Raw genomic sequence first — 22,432 nt, 5'->3', positions numbered from 1 at the left:
GCAATGCACCATGGGACATTGAGCCAGCACCCATGCTGCTCCACGCTCCTCTCCCCCATTCCACAATTCCTAGCAGCAGAAGCTGCCGAGTTGCACAGTGGGATAGCTGCCAACGATGCACTGCTCTCACTGTCAATACTTCAGCACCAAGTGTGGATGCAGTTTTGTGACAAAATGAGTGCTGTGTGGATGGGCGCGAGCACTGTAATTATAGCACTTTTTATCACTAAAAAAACCTACCATCAACAAAACTTTCTAGTGTAGACAAGGCCTTAGTCTGGCAGGCAGCTGCAGGTTTGAAGGGGATTACCTGCTGTGTCCCCTCCCCATTTCTCCTCTCCCTTCCTCCCCACAGTGGCTGTGCCTAGCATGCATAGTACTACTTTGCATAGTACCTGGGTGTAGTTGCTTTGTTAAATGTATTCTACACACATATTTACACTATCTAAGTGCTTTACTAGCATTAACTAATTAAGCCTCTCACAGCACCTCTGGGAGTTAGATCAGTATTTTAATACATTTATAAAAGCACCTTATTGCTGAACAGTTAAGCTTTTGTCTTCATCCACCAAAAACATGTACTTTTTTTTTTTTTTACAGTGAGATAACTAACACACAGGCTATCTTACTCTAAAATCCTAGTGGAGACAAGGCATGGGCAGTTTTTACCATGATGTAACTAGGTAAGGTCATGCCTAGGTGGAGAGGAGAGTGTTAAACTCATCTAGCTACATTATGGTAAATACTGCCTGCACCTTGTCTCCACTAGGATTTTATGGTGAGATAGCTAACCTGGGTTAGTTATTGCACTGTAAAAACTTTTTGGCAGGGAAAACAGCCTCATGGTCTGCAATAAAAATCAATTGTGTTGATGAGTACAAGGATATTAAAATAAAAAAGACCTAGACAGCTTAGCACTTACATACTGTAGTGATTAGGTTCTTTCAAAATACACAGAACCCTCTCAAACTATTTACAACTCCACTATTGACAGTAACTTTTGAGCAGGGTAAAATAAAACTTTTTAAAAATCTCATTGAGATGAAAATAATTCTAGTTTTTTGGGGGTTTTTTTCCAGAAAAGTTATTGGAACACAAGATGGGAGACTCAAACAACAGTTTAGCTAATGGCACTCCAAATATTAGCATTAACATGAATGGCTCCAGCTGCAGTATTTCAGGATGGGATTTCTCTAATACTCTACATGCAAAAACAGGAAACCTCATTTTCTTTATAGTCTCCACACAGAAATGGGAAACCTCACTAAGATGGGTGAACTTTAGTACTTTGTATTAAATGAGGATATTGATATAATAGGCATCACAGAAACTTGGTGGAATGAGGATAATCGATGGAACACAGTAATAGCAAGGTACAAAATATATTTGAAGGATAAAATAAGTTGTACTGATGGGGGAGTGGCACTATATGTGAAAGAAAGCAGAGAGTCAATTGAAATAAAAACCTTAAATGAACCAAACTGTGCCATAGAATTTCTATGGACAGTAACTGCATGCTTGAATAATAAGAATATAGCAGTAGGCATATACTACCAACCACCTGACCAGGATGGCTGCTTTGACTTTGAAATGCTCAGGGAGATTAGAGTGACTATAAAAATAAAAAATTCAATAATAATGGGAGATTTCAACTATCCCCATATTGACTGGGTACGTATCACCTCAGGACAGGACGTAGAGATAAAGTTTCTTGACACCTTAAATGACTACTTCTTGGAGCAGCTAATCCTGGAACCCACAAGAGGAGAGGCAAATCTTGATTTAGTTCTAAGTGGAGCACAGGATCTGGTCCAAGAGATGAATATAGCTGAACCGCTTGGTAATAATGACCATACATAATAAAATTTAACATCCCTGGAGGGGGGGGGGGGGGGACACGAAAGCAGCCCACCACAATAGCATTTAATTTCAGAAAGAGGAACTACACAAAAATGAGGAAGTTAGTTAAATAGAAATTAAAAGGTACAGTGCCAAAAGTGAAATCCCTGCAAGCTGCATGGAATCTTTTTATAGACACTATAATAGAAGCTCAGTTTAAATGTATATCCCAACTTAAAAAACATAGTAAGAGGACCAAAAAAGTACCACCAGCGCTAAACAACAAAGTAAAAGAAGCAGTTAGAGGCAAAAGCTATCCTTTAAATCCGATTGAGGAAAATAGAAAGAAGCATAAACTCTGGCAAGTGAAGTGTAAAAATATAATTACGAAGGCCAAAAGAGAATTTGAAGAACAGCTACCCAAAGACTAAAAAAGTAACAGCAAACAGAATTTTAAGTACATCAGAAGCAGGAAGCCTGCTAAACAACAGGGGGGCCACTGGATGATCGAGATGCTAAAGGAACACTCAAGGAAGATAACACTATTGCGGAGAAAGTAAATAAATTCTTTGCATTGGTCTTCATGACTAAAGATGTGAGGGAGATTCCCAAACCTGAGCCATTCTTTACTATGTGACAAATCTGAGAAACTGTCGTAGATTGAGGTGTCATTAGAGGAGTTTTTGGAACAAACTGATAAATTAAACTGCAATAACTCACCAGGACCAGATGGTATCCACCTAAGAGTTCTGAAGGAACTCAAATATGAAACTGCAGAACTACTCACTGTGGTATGTAACCTATCATTTAAATCAGCTTCTGTACCAAATGACTGGAGGATAGCTAATGTGATGCCAATTTTTAAAAAAAAAACTCCAGAGGCGATCCTGGTAATTACAGGCCGGTAAGCCTAAATTCAGTACCAGGCAAATTGGTTGAAACTAATATTTAAGAACAGAATTATCAGACACATAGATGAATATGATTTGTTGGGGAAGAGTCAACATGGTTTTTGTAAAGGGAAATCATGCCTTATCAATCTTCTATAATTCTTTGAGGGGGTCAGCAAGCATGTAGACAAGGGTGATCCAGTGGATATAGTGTACTTAGATTTTCAGAATGTCTTTGACAAGGTCCCTCACCAAAGGCTCTTAAGTAAGCAGTTATGGGATAAGAGGAAAGGTGCTCTCCTGGGTCAGTAACTGATTAAAAGATAGGAAACAAAGTGTATGAATAAATGGTTTTTAGTTTTCAGAATAGAGAGAGGTAAATAGCGGTGTCCCCCAGGGGTCTGTACTGGTTCCAGTACTGTTCAACATATTCATAAATGATCTGAAAAAAGACGTAAATAGTGAGGTGGCAAAATTTGGAGATGGTACAAAACTACTCAAGATAGTTAAGTCCAAAGCAGACTGCGAAGAGTTATGAAGGGATCTCACAAAACTGGGTGACTGGGCAACAAAATGGCAGATGAAATTCAATGTTGATAAATGCAAAGTAATGCACATTGAAAAACATGATCCTAACTATACATACAAAAAAGCTGTTACTGCTTAAGAAAAGATCTTGGAGTCACTGTGGATAGTTCTCTGCAAATATCTACTCAACTACTAACAAAATGTTGGGAATCATTAGGAAAGGGATAGATAAGACGACAGAAAATATCGTATTACCTCTTTATAAATTCATGGTGCGCCCACATATTGGACTACTGTATGCAGATCTTGTCGCCCCATCTAAAAAAAGATATATTGGAATTGGAAAAAGTACAGAAAAGGGCAATTACAATGATTAGGGATATGGAAAAGCTTCCATATGAGGAGAGATTAATAAGACTGGGACTTTTCAGTTTGGAAAAGAGATGACTAAGGGGGAATATAATAGAGATATATAATATCATGACTAGTGTGGAGAAAGAAAGGAAATGTTATTTACTCCTCATAACACAAAAACTAGGGGTCACCTAATGAAATTAATAGGCAGCAGGTTTAACACAAATAAAAGGAAGTATTTCTTCACATAACACACAGTCAACCTGTGGAACTCCTTGCCAGACAATGTTGTGAAGGCCAAGATTATAATAGGGTTAAAAAAAAAAACTAAATAAGTTCATGGAGGATAGGTCCATCAATGGCTATTAGCCAGGACAGATAGGGATTGATGTTTGTCAGAGGTTGGGAATGGCTGACGGGATGAATCACTTGATAATTACCCATTCTATTCATTCCCTCTGAAGCACCTGGCATTGGCCACGGTTGAAAGACAGGATAATGGGTTAAAGTAATAATTCAACAAATGTGCTGCTGGCTTCCTCCCGGCCACTGGGCCAATCACTATTAAAAGCTGGAGGAAACAGACATTCTTCATTACTTTTTATTAAAATAGTGAGATTTTCTTCTCAAACTTGCTCATTGTAGAAGCAAGGTGTCATTGAGATGGAGGAAATATAATATTGCTGGTCTCACCCTTACTAACTGGGGCAGCAAATGAATCTGTCCACATGGGGTGAAAAGTAAGCAAAGCCTTTCCTGGAATGTAATTTTAAACAATAGGAGAGGGAGGGTTGTGTTTGTTTTTTGTCTCTTTAACCCTATTTGCTACTCAGATAATTGTACTGAAAAAGAACCGTAATCCTACTTAACTCCATCAAATTTAAAAAAAAACAAACCTAAACATGTGCTACATAAAGAAATCCAACAAAGGGAATCATCTGATGAATCTGCTAAAGCTGAGAGCCACTGTAGTGAAAACATTAAGGGCTTGTCTACATTTACTTCTGAGATTTGGCGGCAGTCGACCGGACTTACGCAAGCTACGCAAAAAACTTGCATAACTCCTGTCGACTTATCTGCTTCTCTTCTGCGTACCGTCTTCACTGCACTGCACCAATGGGAACCGTGTTCCCGTCGACGCAGCGCTACGCCACTTGAGAAAGTGGTCATAATACGTCGATTTCTGGATCGACTGAGCGGGTCTTCACTGACCGCTCAGTCGATCTAGAGAAATCGATCTGACGGCAGTGACTTTGCCGCAGTCAGTGTAGCTGTAGCCTAGGTTAAAAAAGGGAGGTTCTATTCTGCTCTATTTAGGTTCTTGTACTGAGGTAGTCCTCTACCCTCTGTGCCCTAGAATCTACATCACCAGTCTTCAGTGCAATCACAGGAAAATCATAAGATGTTGAAGCATATTAAATAGAGATAACTCTGAACCAGAACCCCAGATGTGAACATCCTTAAATTTTAGGGAAAGAGTGAATCTGTTTTTAAATATTTCATTTGGAATTGTTAAAAAAAACAACAGATATATCTTTCTATCACTCTCTCTCTCACTCACACACACACATGCCCTACCCAAACATGGCTCAGTTTACCTCTATTGTTAATGTTGCCCTTTTGTTGAGTATTGGTAGATTTTCAGGCCCTCGTAGGTCAGTTTGATTTTGAAGTAAAATTGGTGACATTTTCTTCATGTAATTTGTTTATTTACAAAATGTTCACAAGTCCTATTGGCTTGAACAGAGATGGTAACAAATAGCACGCAGGCAACTCACTCTTGCACAGGCCTCATGTCAGGCACCTCTGTTGATCTCCAGAAGCAGCTGTCTTATTCTTTTGTGTCAGTCCAGGGCCTACACTGCAATAAAAGACACTGAGTCTCAGAACCTGTTTCAATTGACTCGGACTTGTGGCGCTCAGGCTGTGGGGCTAAAAAAAGCCATATAGTCAAGGGAAGAGGGTCTAAGAGGCTGGGCTCCAGCCTGAGTCCAAACATCTACACACAGGTTTTTCTTTGCAGTGTAAACTGTATTGGGATACCCATAGAAATCTCACTGCTTCACCAACAGCCTCTTCTTCCTGCCTCATTGCCTGAGTTTTACACCGAGGAATCTCCATTCCAAAATTGCTCACCAAGACCACATGATCTGGAAAGATGAGCCTAGGCATCTGCCTCTCTTTGTTGCAACAGCTGTGCAACACAACTGCCAGACAAAGCAGAGTGCTTTAACCTTCACAATATCCTTAACAACACTCTGGCTACAGGTACTGCATGGTAGCTATAACTTTTTCTACAGGGTGTTTCATGCTATGTGCTTATATATGAATGATACCTAATGTGCAAGTCATTCACACCTTTCACTATAACATGAATCATACCACACATTGTCTGGCAGAAGAAGGAAGGAACAAATGAGGGTAACAAAAGAGTGGGGAAGCATAAACCATAGAAAAGATAACATCCTTGAGCCAATCAATGGCTTTGAAACTATCCCTCACTCCTTATCTCACGTGCATTAGGGAATCTACAAACAAAAATTGTCTGGCAGTTCCAGGCTTCTATTTGATAACATAACAGTTCATCAAGTCCCTTTACAGAAAAAACAGGATCAGGATCTCTATATCCTGAAAGAGATGGAATTTTGTCCCTCTGAAGAACACTCTAATAAGACGGGTCTAAGAAAATTGCCTGAATGAAAGACAGTAATTGAACTGCTAAAACTTGCTTTTCCATGATTGACATAACATTCTACTTATTTGTTTTCAAATAATGAAAAAGTTTGATAATGGAAGTTTTAAAATTGAAAAATTGCAGGCTACTTGCTGAAAATGCTATTACCAGAGCAGGATACAAAATTGATTTGTCTGGTCTTAGTATAAGCTTTATCAGTCTATAGTAGTAAATAAATCACCTGCCATCTTCTAACAAAGATTCTTGTTCTGAATACTCATGAATAAGGCTGTAAGTCTGTCACAGATTCTACGACCTTCTGTGACCTCCGTGACTTCTGCACCTACAGTGGCCAGTGCGACTGACCTCAGGACTGCCTGAGCAATGGTCCCAGGGGTGGCCCTGAGGGTGATCCCAGAGACCGTTGGAGAGTGGTCCCCAAGGGCCTCGGAGCAGCAGGTGGCTAGGGCAGTCAGCCCCCACCACTAGAGCAGGGGCCAGCCATCGGCCCCCCAGAGTAGTGGCGCCCCTGGGAGCAGCTAAGATTTAGTCAGGGGGTATTTATAGTAAAAGTCATGGACTGGTCACGGGCCATGAATTTTTGTTTATTGCCTGTGACCGGTCCATGACTTTTACTAAAAATACCAATGACTAAATCTTAGCCTTACTCATGAGGCAATCCAGCTATACAGTCAACTTTAGTTCAAGTTATCATTGGTTTAAACAGCTTTAAAAAGCAGTAAAGGGTTTATTGGAGTTCAAAAGGGAGTCGATATTGCTGAACCTTTTGTTCGCAAAAGAACTAGGAATGAATTGGGATTATATATATAAAAAAATCTTTTGGGTCAGCAGAAACCATCTTGACCTATATGGTTTTAAAAGATGAATTCTTCTTTTATAAATGTCTTTAAATTACAAACCTGTTTGATTTATTCAAGGACCTAAATAAATAATTCTGTAGTTTGGGGCACAAGGAAATGCTTGTTTAAACAATGGGTCTGCCTAGGGAAGATCTGAAGAAATAATATTCTGCTACAGCAGAGAATTCAGTTCCTTCTACTCCAGAAAGTGTCTTGCTTTGTTTTCAAAAGTACTCTGCAGAGGACACAATGATGCTATCGATTGCTGTGGAATGCAGATCCTTTCATTTCTATGTAAGTGGTATGAATTTGAACCAGGTTGATAGTGATCAAACATATCACCATTTGATTGTGTTTAAGTGGGCTATTGAAATGAGTTGCTGATCTCAGTCATATTTGTAAGATATGAGCATTCACTTCACAAACATCACCACTACATTTGGAACCAGTTGGCAAATTAAGACCTGGTCTACAAGTGGAAACAGCCCTGATATCAGCCATTGGTGCAGATCAGGTAAACTGTGGTTTGCATAGGTGGAACTTTCCTTGGTTTCACAAGCAGTGCCATAGGTAAACTTATGGCTGAAATTGGGGCTAATTCCAAGTGTAGAAAAGACCTTAGGAAAACCTAGATCCTCGAAGGTATTTAGGCACCTAACTCCTGGAAGGAGTTACCTTTGAGGATCTTGGCTCTAGTTATGAATGGGCACATAATCTTTTTTGCCTGCCTTACAGAGACATCTGGAAGTGGTTTCTCCAGGTCTAAGGTGAGGCAACGTTGGTTGGAGTAGACTGAGAAAGCTTTGGTACCATTATCCATACTGATTCCGCAACTAAACAAAAGACCACAATTTCCAGTGCTGTGAATTTAATAGTTCTACGATCTAAGTTCATTTTGGCTCCAATGCATGAAGTCATCTCTATTCAGGAAAACATTTTAAAAGAAAAAGGAGTAAACCTACTAGAAAAATACATCTGTGGTATATTTTCTTTGATTTAAATCTACACTGAAGCAGCTTCCATTCTGTTACCAAAGACAATTCTCAAAATATACTGATATGCTTAGAGATGGGCCTGAATCAAAATCCTAGGTTACTGTGCACCCAGACTTTGGAAACTCAGGTCTGGAGCTCAACTTGGAGGTCTGGTCCAAAAAACATCCCTGAACTTTGGGGAAATTGAGATCCAGATATGAATCAGAATCTTGCAGCTCAGTATTATCTCTAACTGTGACAAGTAAGTGCTTCAGAACACAGTGTAAACATCTAAGGTATATGTGAACAGGCCAAAGTAGATACAGGAACATATCTGTCCTGTAACTTTTCCAGACTTTGAAAAAGACAGAGAAGTGTAACCATCTATGTTTTCCACTGCCTCCTTATATTAATATATTCAGCAATGAAGTGTAGTTAATAGCTTTCTCTTCCTATGCATGACTATCCTGGAGGTCGGGGGTGAGAGGGTGGAGGAATGAGAAAGCCTGAGGTCTTTTAAAAGGAGATGTGAAAAACTCAAGGGCTAGTGCAGAATTTTAGAAAACTGCTGGGGCCTCTGTCCACCTTCAGAAGAGCAGAACTGGCGGGAGAGCTGGCAGCCAAAGCAACCTCCACCGATTTATTTATGAGTTACTGGACTCAGTCCAGTGTAATTATGGGTCTGAACTCTGGATCAAATTCACTTGACATATGAGAAAGTCTATGGAAAAACAGTGATAATAACCCAATGATAACAGTTTGTCTCATAAGCAGCAAAGTATAAAGGGAATACAGAGAGCAGGTGGGAAGAAATAAAAATGACATTATCCCAAAATGATCCTCTGACTCCTCTGGTGATGTTTTCAATATGTATCTATTTATTGTTAAGAAGAGATCTGCAGATAATTCTGGAACAAGTTCTGACACACTTCAGTGCAGTAGCAACTACAGCACTGGAAAATGTGAAAACTATGGAGGTGCAAAAGAATCTGAAATTAGATCGGGGCAACAGTGTCTTTTGGGTGGAGTAGCTAGTTTGTTGCCCACAGGGCATCTATCCAAACACTCATCACCTAAATGAGAAGCAGTTGGCTTTTGAACAAGCTGGTTTTAGGAGAAGCATTAGTATAAATATGGTTTATTTTAAAGTTTATATATTAAATAAAAATATACATTTGAGAAGTTGTGCATGCTCCATTTTGGGTCTCTGATTCTGCTAGCTCATATCATAGGTGTAACACACATGAATATCAGGGTTAGTGATTTATGGTTAAAACAACTGCAGGTCTACATCAGGATTTATATCATAGGGTCACATCCTGCTCTTCTGATGCCGCTGAATGTTCCTACCTATTTAAATTTAGACAGGTAAACAGGGGTTTGCCTGTATTGTGTTGCTCTGATATAGATTCTCTAGTCTCTGCTGTCACTTGTCATAGTTCGTGTTTGTTTCTGTTCATTGTGTTGTTAACGATGAGGATATTTTGCACCTATTTGGTATATGCTATCTGTTTTTGAAAAAATACAAACAATGTTTTTCTAAGTTTTTTTTCCAGATTGCTTAATATACATCAGGATCATAATCTGTTAATCTTTGTCTTGCAACATTACCATAGAAATGAAGACATGTAATTTAAAAAAAACCTTGCATTTAAAATGTTCTCCTTAGAGCTCCCTCCCCCCAAAAATCCAAAACACACACACACCAGTCCCTCCGTTCCCCACAGCAACTAGTGTTCATCTGAAAATTTGATTGTTAAATCATTATGGTATCTAAATTTAAATATAGGAGTTTATCTGATAAAATCACCTTTTATACAAAGTGCCTGTAGTGCAGGTGTCATTCTTACAAGTTATTTTGTTAATAAAAAGTCATTTGAATATGGATGAATTGAAACAAAATATGATGTAGTTTATAGCCAGACACCCTCAGCGGATTAATTACCATGCTCTGATCCCACTAGTGGGCAGCATGTCATCCGTTGTCCCAGTCTCTCCCCTCCCCGCCCACAGTGGGCTGGCACCAGAGAGCAAGGAGTTTAGCCAAAATGTGAAAGCCCTAGGGGTAATGCATGTTGTTCAGCTGGTGACTCTTGAGCAAAATACTGGTTTGGGAACCCACATATGCCTGTGGATTTGTGAAAGGAAGCTTGTACCTAAAAGTCTGGGCTGGGAACTGGGGAAAGTGCAAGAGGAAAGTACTATCCAGGAACGACAAGGGGCATGGGTTCTGGGCACAGTACAGAAACAAGGGACGTCATGATGCCGTCTCTATTTCATTAGAATACCCTTATAAAAGGCTTCATATTATCCCCATACGTCTAATAGAATTTAATAGAGAAAAACCAATAGGGTTAGACGGAAATGTGATTGTGTTTTATAGAAGTTACTCTAAAACATATTAAATGCTCTTGCAAATTATGGCCTAACTATAAGTGTTTTTGAACCACCCTACATAATTCTCAGAATTGTTATATGATGGCTCAAAGAAAAGTCTCTACGACTTTTCCATAAGGGACTTCAAACATAATCCAGATACTTTGGGAGGAGAATATTCTAAATTGTAAATTGAAAGAAGGCATAGGCTGGAACAGCTGAGAAACACAAACAGTGCCACAGGAAAAGCCCTCCCTCATCCCATACAGCATCTGTCTGCACCACACACAACTCAAGCTGGTGATATTTGGCCCTGGATTCCATGAATACCAAACTTACTAACAGTTTTGGGGTTTTTAAGTAAAATGATGATTTAATTCTGTTGAATGGAAAACAGGCATCTTCTCTGACTGGAAAGAATTACTGACATTTGCTTTGCAGTCTTGTCAAGTATTAGATTTCAGTTGATGGAGGTCAAATTGCAAGTTATAAGTGAGCTTTTAATAATATCAAAGTGGGTACTTACAGTTACGTAGCTAAGCAGCATGTCATGAGAGTCTGTCAGAAGGTTTCATGAAATTCAGCTGCTGAGCAACACACCATGTGCCTGATGAATAAATAGAGTCACTGACAGTGAGATAGCAGCATAGCTTTAAGTACTCAATTTTACCTTGCTCACCTGACTTCTCAGTAAATTTACTCAGAGAGGCAGTCAGTCTAAATATGAAAGAGACAATACATTTAAAAGCCAATTAACAAGATGGTACAAAGAGCAAACTATCCAGTTAGCATATACTCCTCTTGGTTAACCAAAGGGGTTTTACTGCAATTAAAAAACTCCAAAAACTTGAAGTACTAATACCACCTTGGGTTATAATATAACCTCTGTATACTTCAATATCTCCATCTATGAACGGGAGTAATTTATACATGCCAATCCCACAGGTGTGGTGAGATGATCAGTTAATTGTTTGTTAAAGCACTTTGAGGTTCTAAAATAAAGGATAGTAATATAGGTACAAAATAAAATTATTTATAATAAGTGGCTTTTTAAAAATTGTATTTGCTTTACACCATTTATGCTTATTGGTTATTTATTTGTATCTCTCTCAGTGACAAAACTCCATTAATTCAATAAAGGAGGGAGAATCAGGCACTTGGGCCCTGATCCAGCAAGGAGCTGTGGACAGGCGGTCCCTGTGCTTTCATCCACCCTCACTGAAGTCAGTAGGGGTCCACTCAGGTGCAGGACTTCACCCACATGGAAATTTGCAGGATCATGATCTTGGTTTGAACTGTGTAATTAGACTAGTCAATTTCAATTTCACTTTTTGTTACAGTCTCTTTCACCTTCTGGTTCTTATGCATAGCTACAATGGAGGGGTGTCCAACACAGCAAGGGAATGTTTAAATGACATAGGTAAAAAAATCAGCATTTCATTAAATCAGACATAAATTTGAAGCCTAACTTACTTTAATGTTCTTTTGAAGCAGGGTTCTACAGTATTTATTAGCTTATTACGAATTGGAATCCTGACCGCAACCTGGTCACTAGAAGCATGCTCAGATTCTAGGGGAAGGAGTGACTTGCACTTGTCTGGAACAGCCACCTCACACTAACCCTCAGCGATCCAACAAAATTCTACAGATGAAGCTGTATCTAGGCTTCTTCAGCTGGAGTTGGGGTCATTGTGATATAGAGCCAGAGGGTGGGAGGCAGTCTTGAGAATCCTAGAAAAGCCACTCAAAATAGAGGTTAGCCATGGTGGTCTGTAGTTTAAACAGAGGCTTCCCACCAGGAGCCAGTGGGATAGATACTTGGAGATGGGGGCAGCACCTAGTTATTAAAACAAGATTTCCACTCCCGCCAAGTCTTATACCTTTACAATTTCATACAAAATCCAGTATGAATCTTATTGACACACACACAGCAAAAGTGATGTTCCGCATGATTTCCCATGACCTGTCACTCAGACCCACCAATGGCTACTGTTTAACTGGGACTCTCCGTTTATTTTTCCCATCCATACTAACACTTCTGCAGCAGACATCGTAGAGGGACTGGAAAAGAGGAATAACAGTTCCGTGGCAAAACCTTTCATAAGAAATACAAGTCATATGATATCAGACTACTGAAGGCAAAAGAGAAACTAAGAGCATTTCCAACACAGAAGACTGAAAACATTTGGAGTTTCTTTGAAACTCAAGAGGATCTACAAATAACTCATCCTCACCAGATCCAGAATGTTCACATCTCATCTCCTTCAAATAAATGTTTCATTTTTGGCTGCCTAAATAACTTTGTACAGAAATAGAGTGGGGTTGTTTGAACAGAGTTCTGAGATTTTAACAAGAATAAACTCCTCCAGAATCAAGGACCATCATGCAAGTGATCGGCCCTTATCTGATGATGAAAAGTATGTTTTTCAAGCCACTTAGTGAAAGCACCTGGATATATGAGGGATTGATTCTCTATTGCCTTGCACCTTGGGCTGGAAAGATAATAACACTACTCAGATGCTTACAGTTAAGCATGTACTTAAGAGATTTGCTGGGTTAGAGCCTTACACATGTGCAGAGAGAGTGAAAAATATTTCCAAATCAGAATATTTGGGACTGAGTCACCAAGCTGTGCTCGACACAAGATCAGGACAGAGGGCATAGATGGCTTTAAGCTAATTTTGTGTTCCCCATGTTCTTGAGATGACTGGGGCCTACCAAGGACTACTTCAGCAGCTGAGAATAACTGGTGTGCAGCATGTTCTGGGTGCAAATCTCTCTTCCTTGATAGGCTTCCCCGCACTGGCGACCGCTGTTGGGGAATGAGCTGCAGAGCTGTTTTATGCTGAGCAAGAGAGCCCCTTATGCTGGAGGAATCCCCTGGGGCCAGTTCCACCAGCTCTGAGGTCCCACTGCACTGCCAGAGTAGCATAAAAGAAACCAGGACAGAATGCAGAATCTGTCACATAGGGAGTAGAATTGGGTGCCTCACTGTGCCTTTGAAAATCTCCTCCCACTGTAATGTTTTTTACCCACTTTGCAAAGCTATAAAGGACTGTGCAAGGTACAAGGCAGTGGAAAATCAGGTCCCCAAAGTCTCTTCTATTAAAACCAAATTATTCACCTTTCAGCCAAGTAAAACATCTTACAATGTTCAAATAATCTGTCAATCTGAAATTCTAGAGTAAATCCAAAAGAAATTAAAAAACTCTAGTACTTGGGACAGGCTTGTCACAAATTGGAGAAAGTTTGAATGTGCATTGTGGGGCTAGATGGTGAACAAAATTAGCTTATTTGGCACTTTGCTCATTTCATTGGAAGTTGCAACCTGTTACTCTAGTGCTGAATCTGGTCCTATTTTTTTTTTTTTTTTTGGTAACAGACTTATTGCCAATCTTTGCAGCCAGATCCAGCTTTCTAAATTCTTCTCTATTATTTGACTGTTGGGAAAATGAAACCTTCCAATAGCTAACAAGAACAGAATTATATTTCATTACACTACTGCTGGGCCATAAATGTGCTATAAAAAGTGTTACATTTCATCCAGAAAGCAGCAGTGTAAATACTGGGCTAATATCAATTCTTCCTGACATTTCTGAGATCTATGAATGGATATCGTACCAGGGTCATGGGGGATTTGATGCTGCATGGCATGGACATAGAACATTGCACATATAAGCAGAAGGTGAAAGAGATGAGCAGGACAGAAAGAGCAAAGGGAAAATTGATCCTGCATAATGAGAGATCTGGTCTGGACCACCAAATGACTTTTGGCTCAGAGCAGGAATAACACCAAAGAGGAGAGTGTGTAACTAAATCCCTTATTAGTATAAGGATTGTGTTAAAGCCCATGCCTCAGACACATCTGCTCTTTTCTCACCTCCCTCCCTGCCCCCACTCCTTTATTAACTTGAAGTCTTGAGAGAAAATATGCAGGCTTGAAGAAGGCTTGAGACTTAGGGCCCAATTCTGTTTTACATTAAGCCCCCTTCATAATGCTGAGCTGGCATAATGGAATCCTAAAAGGGGCAGAAATGTCCCCCGGAGAACACCCCTTATATTGGAGGTTTTTACTGCCAGCTCAGAGGTGGCCTTATGACTCTACAGCTGCCTTGCTCCCAGCCCTGGATGTAGGGGGGAGTGCTGAGAGAGGGGAGGGATGGAGCGCACTGTGCTACTGCTATTGCTCTTAGGGTGCAATGGGAAGCAGAATCTAGGTTAGAACCACCCTGTGACTGCTGTAATTTAAACCAAGGGCCCAGGTATGCTCCCTGCCGCTGCAGAACACGGGGAACACAACACTAATTTGTGCATTCCCCAAGTCCAGGAATAGATCAACTGAGAATTAGGGCCTAAGTGTGGAGAGCTATATCTAGTGTTGCATCTTATGTGTGCCCACATTTAGCCTCCACTCACTTGCAATGGAGTGCAGCAGTTTTGCCCTCCCTGCTGTGCATAGTTTTTTGCACTAAGGCATGGACAGTTTGTATATAACAGTTACGTTATTTGTATTTAAACATGGTAGCACACAATAACCAGAGCCTGCTCTCTGCAGCAATCTATAGTTCCCTAGTCTGTCCCTGGAGATGGTCAAAAATTTTCTGACAGACGTTTTCCCCCACCCCCTTCAGAAAATGCTGTTTTGTTGAAACAGAAGCTCCCCATGGGAACACATAGATTTTGATGACATTTCATTTATAAATAAAATAAATAAATAGAAATGAATGTTTTGATAAGGTCAGAACATTCGGGGTATGTCTACACTACGATCAAAGACCCTCTGGATGGCCGTGGCTGGCCCGGGACAGCTGACTTGGGTTCGCGGGGATCATGCTGTGGGGCTATCAAATTGCAGTGTAAATGTTTGGGCTTGGGCTGGAGCCTAGGTGTTGAGATGCCATAAAGTGGGAGGATCTCAGAGCTCAAGCCAGAGCCTGAACATCTACATAGCAATTTTAGAGGCTCGCAGATTGAGCCCCGCAAGCCTGAGTCACCTGCCCCAGGCTCTCAGACTCCGTGGGTGCCCGGGGTTATCTATGGCAGCGTAGACAGAGCCTCAGTTTCTTTGTTTTTGGAATAGAACATTTTGATTTTTTGTTTCAAAACGACTGTTGACAATTTCTTCTATATTTTGAAAAAAAATTAAATGTTGGCTTTTAAATTGAAATGTCCTCCCTTATTACATTCAGAGACTTCAGTCTGGGGCAATTCCAACATTTTAACTGCACATACATCTGTTCTATGTGTAAGCAGGGTCTGAATGGACTTTCCCCTGCCGAGCTGGTATTTGCATGAGCATACCCATCCACTCTGCCTAGGTGCACAGCATGATGGGACTGCTTTGCCTAAATGATCCCTTTGGCTGGTGCTGGGTTACAGATCACTTTAGTGTTCAATGCATGGGTAACAAAATGTTGTTTCCGTTATTGTATGAGCAAAGGGCAGCAGAGCTGTGCTTAGCCTGTTCTGATTCAAGGGTCACTCTCACCTGAACCGAACTGGCTAAGCAAGAGGCTCAGATGCCCGAGCCTTGTGAAGGTTGATAGCCGCGGGGGAGGGGGGCAGACAGGTATTCCTGCCTGGAAGTGTGGGCTCACGGTTCAAGGATTTAACTGTCCCTTCTCACTCACTGCCCAAGGATAGAGCTAATTAGGGTTTCATTAGAAGTCTTTTGGTTTGTTAAGTGTTCACTAGCGCTGAACTCACCTACTATGGGACAGCGCACCTGCCCAGCTTCAGCATGGCGGTCCAATCACTGAGAGCTGACACTCTCATGAGTCCCAACCTGCAGAGGTCACAATGGAGATGAAGCAGATGGCAGCAGACGGTGATGGTGTGCAGCAGAGTGGCCTGCGGAGCAAGAAGTGGCCAGCAGGGCGGCTGGCACAGGGCTTAGCATAGTGGTCAGATGGCAGAGTGAGCAAGGTGCCTTCTTTCCCCGTCCCCCCACAACCATGGTGGGAGGTGAACTCTGCAGCTGCACCTCTAGATTCTGGGTCGACCCTGACTAAGGACACCACCTATGAGTGAAGTGTGGTGAAGGGGCGGGCACATTAAAGGAATTTCTTGTTGCTGGATTTAAGAACCTGAAGCAAAAGGAAACTGCCCCACGTACTCTGGGGTGGGTGTTTTGTTCATGGTTTTATGCATGTGAATCCTGCCTGTGGCATTTTCCCAAGTGAATGCCGGGTTACTTTTCCCCTTTTTTATTAAAAGTCTGTTTTCTACACTCAGTCTCTGTGCTTGCAAGAGGGGAAGTATTGCTTTTAGAGGTGTCCAAGAGGTGGTGTGTAATTGTCCCACGTTACTGAATGAGGGCTCGAGCCAGTTTTATGTTATATTGTTGAAAGGAACCCCTAGATATTGAACCCGGCCCTTGTTGCTGCCGACTCAGTCTAGCAGAAGGGTTACATATGGCCTGGGCTGGATTAAAGAAAGGTTTTTTTAGCATAAACCACATAACCAAAACTGATTCTTTCATGCTCTTTCCTCTCCTTAGAGAAAAATTCCAACTGGACCCAAAGAGGGAATGTCAATACTTTCAACTTAAACATGCTGTGCCACACCAGTTTATTCCGGATGCCTTTGCTGCTCCAGACACATAGGCTTTTGAGGCTTTCTGAAAAAGTTACACTGTCTACCTAGGCCATTGTCTGGTATGTATTCCTGCCTCAGAACACCAAGGATCTGTACTGAACTGGGACCTGTGTTGTTCAACATGCTCATAAATGATCTGGAAAAGGGGGTAAACAGTGAGGTGGCAAAGTTTGAAGACAATATCAAATTATTCAAGATAGTTAAAAAGATGACTGTGAAGAGTTACAAAGGGATCTCCCAAAACTGGGTGACTGGGCAATAAAATGGCAGATGAAATTCGATGTTGGTAACACAGAGTAATGCACATTGGAAAACAGAATCCCATTTATACATACAAAATTATGGGCTCTAAATTAGCTGTTACCACTCAAGAAAGATCTTGGAGTCATTGTGGATACTTCTCCTAAAATATCTGCTCAACGTACAGCAGCAGTCAAAAAAGCTAACAATGTTAGGAACCATTAGGAAAGGAATAGATAATAAAACAGAAAATATCATAAAGCCACTATATAAATCCATGGTACACCCATACCTTGTATACTGTGTGCAGTTCTCAAAAAGATATATTAGAAATGGAAAAGGCACAAAGAAGGACAATAAAAATAATTAGGAGCATGGAACAACCTTCATATGAGGAGAGATTAAAAAGCCTCAGACTGTTCAGTGTAGAAAAGAGATGACTAAGAGGGATATGATAGAGTTTATAACACCATGACTGGTGTGGAGAAAGCAACTAGGGAAATGTTATTTCCCCCTTCACATAACACAAGAACTAGGGTCACACAATTAAATTAACAGGCAGCAGGTTTAAACAAACAAAAGGAAGTATTTCTTCACACAATGTACAGTCAGCCTATGGAACTCATTGCCAAGGGATATTGTGAAGGCCAAAAGTCTAATTGGTTCAAAAAGAATTAGATAAATTCATGGAGTACTGGTCCATGAATGGCTATTAGCCAAGATGGTCAGGGACACAACCCCATGCTTGGAGTGTCCATAAACATCTGACTGCCAGAAGCTGAGAGAGGATGACAGGGGATGGATCACTCGATAATTGTCCTGTTCTGTTCATTACTTCTGAAGCATCTGGCACTGGCCACCTATAGAAGACAAGATACTGGGCTAGATGGACTGCTGGTCTGACCCAGTATGGCCATTCTTATGTTCTTATGTTTTTGATGTACCTATCAGGCAAATGACAATAACCAATGACAATTTTAGAAAGAAATGGGAACATAAGCTTTCAATTTCCCTTACCAATGTTCAGTGAAATCCGATGTGTTTCAACATACAACACTGCTCACTCAATTTGGAGTTAAGAATGATCCAGCAGAAAGTTCTTTGGAGGGTGCGCTGGACTCCATATAGTCTTTTCAGGTCCAGAGCAGCCAGGTCACACCAATTTTGGAGCTGCTGTGCAGTAGGCACTAATTTATACCATATGCTTTAGGATTGCTCTGTGATCCATCTGTTCTGGACAGAGGTAAATATTCAGACCAAATTCTTTCTATCCATCAAGGTGGAATTGCAGGCTGGCTGCGCCATCTTAGACCTAACCAATCCATCTTGGAAACTGAAATATTTTGAAAAACTATGCTTGTGCAGAGTTCTGATCATAGCCAAATGTCTAATTCTGAAATGGTGGAAGTCTCAAGTGTGTCCAGCTACCAAAGAATGGTGCTCTGATTTGGGCAGTTTGGTGGCAGTGTAAGGAATAACGTTTCACAATAGAAACAACTAAAGTTTAGAGCTATATGGTCCCCGTTTTTGGAAGTATCGGAATAATCAGTTAAATTTCCCACAGGTCACTTTCTGGGGTGCTCCCAGACCCTTTTTTGTGGTCTCCTCCCAATCCCTTGCTCTCCTATCATTCCTCTCCTAATCCTCTTTTACTTACCTCTCAGGCTTTTCTTTGATCCTTTTTTTACTTTCAATACTCCTTTTTCTCTTCTGCTCATATCTGTCTGAAAGGAAATAATTCTGGAAATTATTCATGATCTTATTTTACAGATAACCCCAAAATGGGGAGGAATAACTAAATGACCATTGTTATATAATTGTACAGGCACATCTCTTTATCCAGTCAAAAATTATCATATTTTTTGCTGTTAATAATGAAGAGTTTGGCCTTACCTACCTACCTTGTTGTAAAATCTAATATTGGCTGTCTACTCCATGTTATCTACCCTTCTTCTTTTTGTTGTTTATTTTGACACCGCTAACATAAATAAAATAGAAAATTGAAATGTCAAAATAAAAAAAAACATTTCAATTGATCTAAAACCATTTTTGGGGGGACAGGGGATTTCATTTCATAGGAAATTTGAAAATTCTTTGTTTTGTTCCAATTCAGATCTAAACAAAATTAAAAATGGGTAGAATTTCCCACAAAACAGAAATTCTGGTTCCTAGCACAGTTTTATCTGTCGCTGCAGTTCAGATTCCTAACATGCAAAATAGAAGATGATCTCTGGTGTATGCAGCCACACATCACATTCTTACTCAATAACAGCAGCTCTACACACTGCAAAGATTTGCAAGATAGAGGCCAAAGTGCAAAAAATGAGTGATTTGAAATACTCTATGCAGCTATTTAAATGACCATATTCTCATGGTCTCGGCTGTCCCTTCCCACACACCCTGATAGAGCAGATTGAGTTGTCTCTGTGATAGGACTAACACTACTCACAGTGAAGTAAATGGGAGTTTTCCACCAACCTCAATGGGTCATTGGACTATACTCCAAAAGAAATATACTGTTATCAGACTAGGGAGAAATCCATGTAGTAGAACATATCAAGATTCCAATAATCCTTTTCTGCACAATGCAGCAAAAAGCAGGTTTGATCTCAGTCTGTGGCAAATATGATCTCTAATAAAATTAAGGACTTTAAATGTAACCACCACTTGTCTTTTTAAAGGCCCCTTCTCTGCTCCACTAAGCTAGTTCAACTACTCATAATTGGCATACTTAATTATTCAGCTGCAAACTAGGAAATACCGATTCACCTTCTGATCTGAGTGCCTGTAATTTATTCATCCAAAATCTGAGCTTTTTATTTTTTCAAGTAAATTTAACAAATGCCTTTCTCTCTCTCTAAAATCACTTTTCGGAAGATTAAAAAAGGGACATCTAAAGAGGATGTAATACACTGAGGCATCCACTATTTTAGTGAGATTGATCCTATGTAAGAAAGCTAAGGGTAATTCATGCCATCTGACCAAATCATTTTTAATTTCTGACAATGCTTCAGCCAGCTTCAGTTCAAATGCATCAATCTGGGCAAAGGGACAGAAATAAGGAGATCCAAATAAATAAAATAGTTGCATTGCTGGTAAGCTAAGAATCATAGTGACACAATTGCTAAAGGCAAGGATCGTCTGTTGTTGGTTTTTTAAATTAGCGTCTCGGGAGCTATTCACCACAGTGGCGCTTCCTGCTGTCCATCCTGCAGATTACTTCTGCCAGTTGGTGCGCTCCCTTCACGTGATGCCTCTCCTGTCATCCTCTCCCTCTACAGACCACCTCAATCCAGGAAGTGCAGCATCCTCTTCAAGACTCGGACCTCCTGTCAGGTCACCCTCCACGTTTCTCCATTCCGAGATTACCCTGAAGTCCCAGGCAATCTTCTCTTTCACTGCTCCTCGGCCCTACTCCTGCAGTGGCTGGTAGGGGAACCCAGGCCTGCCCTCTACTCTGGCTTCCAGTCCAGGTACCCTCAGCTCAGCAGTTCTGGGCTCTACCCTTGCATCCCTCACTGCTCCTTCCCTATACTGCTTACTACTCTTCCTGGTCTCCCCTCTTCTCTGAGAGTACAAGCTCCAAATCACCTCCCTCTTCCCAGGAAGTGACTGCCCTTTCCCAGATGCCCCTGTCTGTTGCCAGTTACCTGGCTATATACAGGCCCCGCCTATTCCTGCATAGCTGAGCCTGTTGGGAATTGGTTCCTTGTGCCCTGGCTCCTCCTCCAGGTGCAGCCTGTGGAGTTAATTAGCTTGCCTGGCCATCTGAACCCCTTCCAATCCTGTGTCGAATGGACAACCCATCACAATTAGTTTTTAAATCCTAAAGAAACTATAATAAAATTCATAACTTTAATAATCCCAAACACTGACAGATCTAGGTGGACAAAGAAGTAACATGTCGCTCACTATCTATATGCTGGCTCCTCCCACTTGCACTTACTGAGGCTTGGTCTACACTACATACATATGTTGGTATAACTGAGTTGCTCAGGAGTGTGGATTTTTCACACCCCTGAGCGATGCAGTTATACCGACTGAACTCCTGGTGTGGGCAGCGTTACATTAACAGGAATGTTTCTCCCATCAACATAGCTACTGCCTCTCTGGGAGGTGGAGTACCTACTTCAATGGGAGAAGCTCTCCTGTCGGTGTAGGTAGCTTCTTCACTAAGTGCTGCAGAGGTGCAGCTGCATTGGTGTAGCTATGCTGCTGCTGCCCTTTATGGGTAAACAAACCCTGAATAACAGCCAACAAACTATAGCTGCCAAATTTCTCCTCTGAAAAAAATCCATCTGAGCAGAATATAATATTGGCAATAGAGGCGTGGAGACATGCATGAAAAATTAGAAACCCTTTAAAGAAGTGTCTCAAATTAAAGACATGCAAAAATCCAAACAAAATGTACCCTGCAATCCAGTCAAGGGCCTTTTGATGTCAAGTCCCAGAATGAGTGTATCAGAACCAGTTCCGATTAGAGCTGGTTGAACTACTTATTATGAATTAAGATCTGTTTCTGGTTAGGGAATCATTCATGAACTGAGCCTGATTTTCTTTAATGCATTGTTTATTCCCAAGCATTCACTGAGTACTTTGCATGAATAATTTTCAACCTATGGGTTGTTTGTGAACTGTTTACTTTGACCATTTAATTGTGTTCATTGTTGTATGTGGCCCTATCCTTAAGTACTGCTTCTGCTTCCTGACTGGAGTACTGTGACTTTTTAAATCAGATGAATAATAAATCAGGGAATAAAAAACTTGCCAGAATTAATTTTCAGATAAATAATCACTTGTGCTGAAATTTGTGAAACTTTGGTGATTCACCAACATTATTGGTGAATGTTTGATGATTATCCACACCCTTGCAAGTGACGACTAATATGAGTTTGTATCACAGCAAATCAAACTCAACACCTTTATTCACAAAATTATTTGTGTATCAGGTAGTTTTTCTTTTGCTTTTTTTTTATAATACTGAACCAGCTCTGGCTGAGACAATGCTACTAAACCTGGGGATGTGGGGAAGGCATAGGAAAGGCTAAGATTTTGTCATAAGTGTTTTTAGTAAAAGTCACGGGCAGGTCGCAGGCATTA

At 40.7% G+C, this 22,432-nt stretch overlaps 2 long non-coding RNA genes across 2 annotated transcripts; one reads left to right on the top strand and one right to left on the bottom strand.

Moving 5' to 3' along the window:
- Positions 1-1,102: 1,102 nt before the first annotated feature.
- On the top strand, positions 1,103-12,785 carry LOC137149208 (uncharacterized). The gene is made up of 2 exons (XR_010918701.1): positions 1,103-1,373; positions 12,540-12,785. It is a non-coding gene; the product is annotated as an uncharacterized lncRNA (long non-coding RNA).
- LOC137149207 (uncharacterized) lies at positions 5,334-19,025 on the bottom strand. The gene is made up of 3 exons (XR_010918700.1): positions 18,990-19,025; positions 11,022-11,102; positions 5,334-5,472 (listed from the first exon to the last, which is right to left on the bottom strand). It is a non-coding gene; the product is annotated as an uncharacterized lncRNA (long non-coding RNA).
- Between the last annotated feature and the right edge of the window lie 3,407 nt (positions 19,026-22,432).

Source organism: Emydura macquarii, unplaced genomic scaffold (assembly GCF_026122565.2).
Source record: "Emydura macquarii macquarii isolate MOO-44397 ecotype Brisbane River unplaced genomic scaffold, CSIRO-AGI_Emac_v2 contig_719, whole genome shotgun sequence".
NCBI classification, from domain to species: domain Eukaryota; kingdom Metazoa; phylum Chordata; order Testudines; family Chelidae; genus Emydura; species Emydura macquarii.
The sequence above is the reverse complement of the archived record's forward strand: the minus strand, read 5'-3'. Positions and strand labels throughout refer to the sequence as shown.